At 43.8% G+C, this 7,710-nt stretch overlaps 1 protein-coding gene across 1 annotated transcript in view; it reads left to right on the top strand.

Annotated features, from left to right (window-relative positions):
* LOC106806994 (synaptosomal-associated protein 25-like) overlaps window positions 1-7,710 on the top strand; it is a gene marked incomplete in the record, with an annotated part of 123,821 nt that overhangs the window by 16,852 nt on the left and 99,259 nt on the right. The window contains 1 exon segment of the mRNA XM_014809190.1: window positions 2,447-2,542.

Below are 7,710 nucleotides of genomic sequence, written 5' to 3'. Positions count from 1 at the left end.
GGAATATGTCGGCATATAGTGAAAGAGAGTATAGAAACATTAAGACTTTGCGTAGTAAATAGATTTCGTATTTATTTAGGCATTATATTTTATTGAAACGCTCCAAGTGCCTGTGGCGCGACAGGCACTTTGACACGTTTCATTTTCAATAGTGAAATGATGGAAATAAACACAAATGTACCAGTAACCTCATAACCCTCATAATCTCTACGTATTACGCTCAAGTCCTAGGGACTATAACGAAGGCCGGGTCTCAATGTTTTTCGCTACACCTTTCGCCTCATTAGTAATTATTGCCAGTAATTTCAGGGGTAGAAATTAACTTTTGAACAAGGTCAGTCCAACGGGCTCAAGGATAGAGAGCATGTCCACAATAAACGTCATCCATATCCAATCACTGTCCTGGACATCATCTCATCCTTCGAACTGTCCAACGGACTCCCTGCCCTAAAAAAGAGGGAGTCCGTAGCAAAATGAGGGAGTCCGCAGTCTGAAGTGTCAAACTAAAGCATAGGCAGCAATAACACATGTGCTTGTTTGAAAATTATTGCCATGCACGCTCTGCCAAATTTTCTTTGGACATTTGCTGAAAAAATAGGGTAATTCCGCGAGGCCTTCCTCTGGAACGAACTAAGTACTAGCTAATTTGTAATAACAGAATTTTCTGGGAGTCACACAGACTCCTGCATATAAATGTCAAATCAGGGAGTCCGACAGTAAATCAGGGAGTATTTGACTTCGGACTGCGGCGTTAATTTCGCACCCTGAATTTCCTTTTTCTCTAGACTTTTATTCTTGTTGTTTGTGCACAGCGGCATGAACGGCATTTACATGAAGTTATCGGCAATAATAGGCGAAAGGGAGTAGAGCAACATTAAGACTTTGGTAGGCAATACATTTCGTGTTTATTTACCAATCATTTTACTATTGAAACATTCCAAGTGCCTGTGGTCACGTCTGCTATTTTAGTTCGAGCTTACGAGCATACAATTTGTTTTTGGACTAAGGTCCCAGTAAACACAAGTGAGTAAGTGGTCGTGAGTCACTAACGGTGACTAAGTGATCTCGCTCCGCATGTTAAAATGTAATGGCGAAATGAGCATTTATATGATAAGTTGGATGGTAGATGTGGTATTGGTTAATTAGCTCATCTGACATAGTCAGATGCAGCTTGTAGAATGCGCATGAGCGTGCGTCCGTCTGTCCGTGCGTCCCTCCGTGTGTCAACAGTTGGGCACAAATCTTAACGCGCCGACGTACGGTCACAGATATCGGCACATCGGGGGGATCGTCAAAACGAGTTGGGATGTTGAAGCTGGGGTCAAATGTCAAAGGTCAAGAGGTGTAAAAGAAGGGGGAACTTCACCCTTAACTTAAGGTATAGGGAGGAAATGCAGACATTGCGGCACAAATCTAAACGGCTCGACCTAGCTCGTGATAGTCGGTGTATAGCATCATGGTAGGAAAAGCCATCACTGTGCCGAAATTGGAGGTCACAGGTCAAAGGTCAATGGCACAGGGCAGATTTAGACATTTTCTGAGGACATGGTCTGACGGAGCGATTGAAAACTTTTTTGTTTCAGCGGTGACCTAGCATTTTTATGGCTTTATTGGAAGGACCATGAAATGCACCTTTGCTGACATGCGAAGAGTAATGTCAGATAACCTTTGACCTCAAGAGGAGGGTTAAACATGGATTTGTTTACTGTCTGTTAGAAAGAATTTGACATGCCCGGCTTAGGTTTGCTAGTAGAATCTATACATGCCTGGATGTATGACTATGAGGCTACAATGTCACAGTGAAATTTCAAAAGCTAAATTTGGTTAAAATGAAATTTCTGTGAGTCATTAATCACACTTTTTACATTTCTTGAACAGTAAAAGGCAGAATATTTGCTGTGAATCTGATCTATATTTAATGTAATGTAGTTCCCAGTAGGTAATGCACAAAATTTTATCCTTTATCGTCGAGAGACACCAAGTTGCTCTGATTTTTGTGTTGATAGCTCATGTAGAAAAAAATCGAAACGTAGACAAATGTACAGTTTTGGAAGTATTTTATAGCGGTTAGATATAAAGAAGAATGGGGATAGGAGTTTAAGAGGATATCATGACATTCGGAGTAAAAATACGTCGTTATATAGAAGAGGTGGATATGAGGGAGACTTGAGTTAAGTGAGGTTGATGGAGAGAAGATTTGTAATAATATAGGGTAGCTGGAAAGAGGTCAATTAACAGTTATTTGCTAGAGGAAGGATATTGTTGGTAAATGAAGCTTAGCAGAAAAGAGAAAGTTGATAGAACGTGTTGCTTGATGGAGTTGTTTAGGTACGCGAGGTTGTTGGTAGAGCATCAGTTGCTGGTGTTGAACCGCACGAGGTTAGTTACTAGAGACAGTTAAAGATGAGCAAATAAAGGAAATTTATCTTTTTGTCTTTTTCTTCAGATTTGCGTCGGTAATGTAAACCTGAATACAGCATCTGCCAGCAGCGATAAGTGCAGGGAATTTATTATTAAAGTGCACAGTATAAACATTATAAAGGTACGTATCATAGTTTCCGTTAACGTAAAGTGAACACATTGTTGTACAGTGACAGGCACTTAAGGCCATAAAACGGCAAGTATAAAAAATTTAAATATACAGGTGGATCTTCCTTGCGTAGCATTTTAAGCTCTCACTGCTCGTCATTGTTAGCCATTGTGTTGTATATATGGTGTCTACCATGTTTGTCGTACCGTTTGGGAAATCTAGAGAGGGAATGAGAGCAGAGGGAGGGTAGGGGATGAAAGGGACGAAAGCTCAACTACGTCAGATGCTTTAAGTACGTGGATGCACTCGCAACTACTAGGTCACGAGTCATCACATTTATGGAGTTGCTGCCCAAATTTCGAACTGGGTTCAGCCCGCCCGATGACGCAAGCAAGCACACTGGTGCCTGGCGTGTAGTTGCAGTTAAGCAAACAAGCTGCTAATCAGAAGTGTGTGCTGATCGCCTCGCTCTCCCCATCGCCAGCGCACAGCTGATCTCTTTTGCGCTCAAGTGAAGCCCCGTCCTCCCGGCGGTGTAATGAAGCTGCGGCGGTTGTGCGAGGAATGCTGATCCGTCTTTCTCCGCTTGCGCGTCGCGCGTCACCGAGCCCCGGTCGATCGTGGTTGGACTGTCATCGCCTGTTAGTTCCCACGTGGGTCTAGATCTGCGCGCGGGCTGTTATGTCTGGAAGGAGGATCGGTGCGTGCGGGAGAAGGGTGCATGCGGGAGAAGGGTCAGCTGGAAGAGGGTGTGTGGGAGAAGAGTAGGAGGGAAGAGGGTTTGTATGAGATGGGTGTGCTGGAAGAGGGTGTGCAGGAGAAGAGTAGGAGGGAAGAGGGTTTGTATGAGATGGGTGTGCTGGAAGAGGGTGTGCAGGAGAAGAGTAGGAGGGAAGAGGGTTTGTATGAGATGATGGGTGTGCTAGAAGAGGTGTGCAGGAGAAGGGTGCCGAGGAGAGAGGGCCAGCGGAAGGAGGAGGGTGCGGAGAAGGAGTAGGAGAGAGAAGAGGGTTTGTAATGCAGATGGGTGCTAGAGAGGGTGTGCAGGGAGAAGGGTGCGATGGAAAAAAAAGGGAGGGTGCGTGTGGTGGAGAGAAGTAGGAGGGAAGAGGTTTTTATGAGATGGTGTCTGAAGAGGGTGTGCAGGAGAAGGTGCGAGGGAGAAGGCCAGCTGGAAGAGGTGTGTGGGAGAAGAGTAGGAGGGAAGAGGGTTTGTATGCAGATGGGTGTGCTAGAGAAGAGGGGTGTGCAGGGAGAAGGGTGCGAGGGAGAGGGCCAGGCTGGAAGAGGGTGTGTGGGAGAGTAGTAGGAGGGAAGAGGGTTTGTATGAGATGGCGTGTCTAGAAGAGGGTGTGGCAGGAGAAGGGTGCGACCGGGACGAAGGGGCAGCTGAAGAGGGTGCTGTGGGAGAAGGTAGGAGGAGAGGGTTTGGTATGAGATGGGTGTGCTAGCAGAGGGTGTGCAGAGAAGGGTGCGAGCCGAAGGGTGTGTGGCAGAAGAGTATAGGAGGGAGAGGCGTTTGTATGAGATGCGGTGTGCTGTGAAGAGGGTGTGCCAGGAGAACGGGTGCGAGGGAGAAGGGCCAGCTGGAAGAGGGTGTGTGGGAGAAGAGTAGGAGGAGAGGCGTTTGAATTGAATGGGTGTGGCTAGACAGAGGGTTTGCAGGAGAGGGTGCTCGAATGAAAGAGGATGTTGTGGAGAAGAGTGGAGGGAAGAGGGATTTGTATGAGATGGGTGTGGCTGGAAGAGGGTGTGCAGGAGAAGGTCGAGTGAGGAAGGCGACAGGCCTAGCGCGAGGGCGAATGTTGAGAGAGAGTAGGAGAGAGGGTGTATGAGAGGGATAATGTCCTAGAAGATTGGAGGTGTGCGCAGAGATGGGTGTGATGAGAACAGGGCCAGCTGGGAAGAGGGTGTGTGGAGAAGGGTAGGAAGGGAAGAGCGCGTTTGTATGAGATGGCGTGCTGCTGGAAGAGGGGCTGTGCAGGGAGAAAAGGTGTGATGGAGACGGGCCAGCTGAAGAGGGTGGTGTGGAGAAAGGCATGTGTGGGAGATGGGGGTTCTGCGGAGGCTGAGGGGGCAGGGTGTGCGGCAGAGAGGGTGTGTGATGGTTTAGGGAGGAGGCGTGTGCTGTGGGACAAGGTTTTTCAGGAGGAGGTGAAAGGACGGCATGTATCAGGAAGGAGAGTATTGTGGGAGGATGGTATACGAGAGCGTGCAATGGCGTACACAAAAGGGCTGTGTGTGAGCGGGAGGTGTCAAGAAGTTTGCTGAAAGAGGTTGAGTGATGGAGAACGGTTGTAAGATGTATAGACGTGAGTGTGTGTGGGAGAGAAACTTTGCCACTGCCCGCCTCTTAAACGTCAGAGGAGGCTAGAGTTTATTTATTCCACCCTTAGTAACCATACCGAGCCGCTATCATGGTTGAATGGAAATCGAGAGCAATTTTGCTGTCATGGCAATTTTCCAAGAGACACGGTTTTCTATGCAAAACGTGTAGGATTTTACAGACTAAACTACATTAACAGATTAATTACAGATTAACACGATTGACTGATTTACAGGATTAACAGAAACTAATAAAAGAACCAGACCTGTTGGAAGCCGTGAATAAGATTTTTTGTTCAGGCATGCTTGGCAGAGAAATGTTTGAACAAGGCCATAAAAGTTTGCGTAAAAGGAGGACGTATTTGCTGTAGTGAGGTGGCCGTAATAGGAAAGTATATTCACTGTATTATGAAATATCAGCAGATCAATGTAGTAACAATTGTCTCTTAACACAGTGCGAGAAAATAACAACAAGTCTGATGAGTTTATAGTTATTTTCTCAAAAAAAAATTGTTCGTACTATCTACTGACACAATCACTGTCTTATGTGCAAACAGCGATTATTCGTTCACATTTTTATGCAATATTTTACCCAACAGGCTTAAATAGGTGATTTGTCCAAATTGATTATTCTTAATGATACAGCACTAATATATTTCTTTGGGCCCTACGATATTCTTACGGAAGCAACCACTACTTTAGTAAACTATGTATGCCTATATGATGATGTATTTAGATATTTAGCGCCACCACCATATCATATCACAATCCCATTTAAAGTTTGGCCACCTCTGTATTTATCCAATGTGTGCTGCTATGCATGCTATATGGTGAGGGCGTATGGATTTGTGAGGAAATGATAGCATAACACTGTATCGTGTGGGCAACATATATGACAATTATGGCATATCGATAAATTCGCTACAGCTTACTAACGACATTTAGTAGCTGGCCTTTAAATCCACTTGCTATTCCTTAGTTGTACTGTAATTGGTATAATACGTTGGACCTGCTATTATTCTACCTGGCCACTAAATATATAACACGACGGCTCCCTTGCTGAGTTAATAGTGTCAGTGTGCCAATTGAAAATTCGCTATACCTGAAAGAGATTGGCATGCAGATGGTGGGTGAACCACTAGAACTCTGACAGAGGGTCGACGGCCCTCCTCATGGGTCTAAGCATAGAACGCAACGTTGCCAACGTTCAATGTGTTTTAATAAAGAAATGGGCCGGGCATAATATGAATCTAACAGCTGGACCTCATACTATACGCAGGTAAAAACCCGCGTAACTAAGAACAGTACGATTTAAGAACATGTTAGCGCTTAAAATTTCCCATTTAGACCCCTTTACAATAAGAACCTGTTTTAGGCTAAGATTTTAAAGTTAGGTTCTTAATTTTCTCAATGCAGATGAAGACTTAAAAGAAACACATGTAAAAATAAAAGACGAGCTTCAACAAAATATCGATGCAATAACAATGCCAATGCCAATGCCCAATGCTCAACCAATAACAATGCCCAGCACACCTGGCATTGTTATTGCAGACACGAGCTAACTGGCAATTATATACATATACAGTAAAAAACAGCCGCAATAAAAGAAACACGTCGATTAGAACACTCAGCGAAATGCGTCAATTGCATATTACAGAACACATTCAGCCTGAAAATAAAAATTGTTCTATTAAAAAAATTATGGGTACATTATAGCAACTGTTTTTCAGACTTGGCTATATGATGTATACACTAATGACTCTTACCGTTCTGTCAACAACATGGTTAATGTGTTACGTGTAACATGATTGCGTACGCATTTGAGTTTGACATCTCAACCATAAAAAAAACAAACATGGTGCAACAACTAAACTCTCCATGATAACACACCTACACATAACACTACTGTACTGGAAACATGCGTCACACAGTCACTAAAGCCCCGCGCGTTAGCGCGGTTTCAGACTAGTACATCATATTAAAAGTAAGAAACAATTTAGAACCACTTTAAGAACGGCTTTTGAGCCTAATTTTTTCAGCTAAGCACCATTTAATATCAGAACATGTTGAGGCTAACTGGAAAATCTATGTCTCATACCGGGTTTCTTACTGTAATAGGGTTTCGCATATATGTGCTCCTTGGGGCAAGAGGAAATGAGGTCCTTGTAGTGATTATTCAGTATACAATGCAGATAGTCATTACGCAGTAGTCAATCGCTTCTCAACGGACAATTCTCACTGTCCCTCACAGAATTAAGTTGTTGACAATCAATTGTTGCAATCTGTGACCACACCACACCATAAGTGCGCTCTTCGATATATATTTTTCACCCCGTATAGTGAAACGATTTTTGAGGTACACTTTAAATAGCAAATGTAGACTTGATAGTTACGGATAAATACAGTGTCATATGTTTGTAGCGACATGCTTGGATCAATACTGCAAGTTTTCTTTAGTAATACCAGGGTTAATAAGTTACACTATTAGACGTCCTGGTAATTAATCCCTGCGGGGTTAATTTGTCATTATACTCGCTGGTAAATAACCTGAGAGTATCCTTTCACGCGCTTATGTTTCATGGCGGAAAGATAACTGAAGGCATAATAGACTGGAGTTAGAATAATACTCAGGGGTAGAAATTATTATTGAGGGACTTTTACAGGCAGGTGCCAGGCAAATTAGAAGGCGAGCACATCATTCCCTGGATACCGCAGCATTTTAATATTTAAATAACAGAACTATCATAATTTGAAATTTTTACAATAGGGATAATACGTAACTCGTAACGCGCAAACGAGGCATTTTAGGTACGTCACCAATCATCACGTACCAAGACACGCGCATCGCGTTCACA

This window comes from Priapulus caudatus, unplaced genomic scaffold, assembly GCF_000485595.1.
Source record: "Priapulus caudatus unplaced genomic scaffold, Priapulus_caudatus-5.0.1 Scaffold189, whole genome shotgun sequence".
NCBI lineage: Eukaryota > Metazoa > Priapulida > Priapulimorpha > Priapulimorphida > Priapulidae > Priapulus > Priapulus caudatus.
The sequence above is the reverse complement of the archived record's forward strand: the minus strand, read 5'-3'. Positions and strand labels throughout refer to the sequence as shown.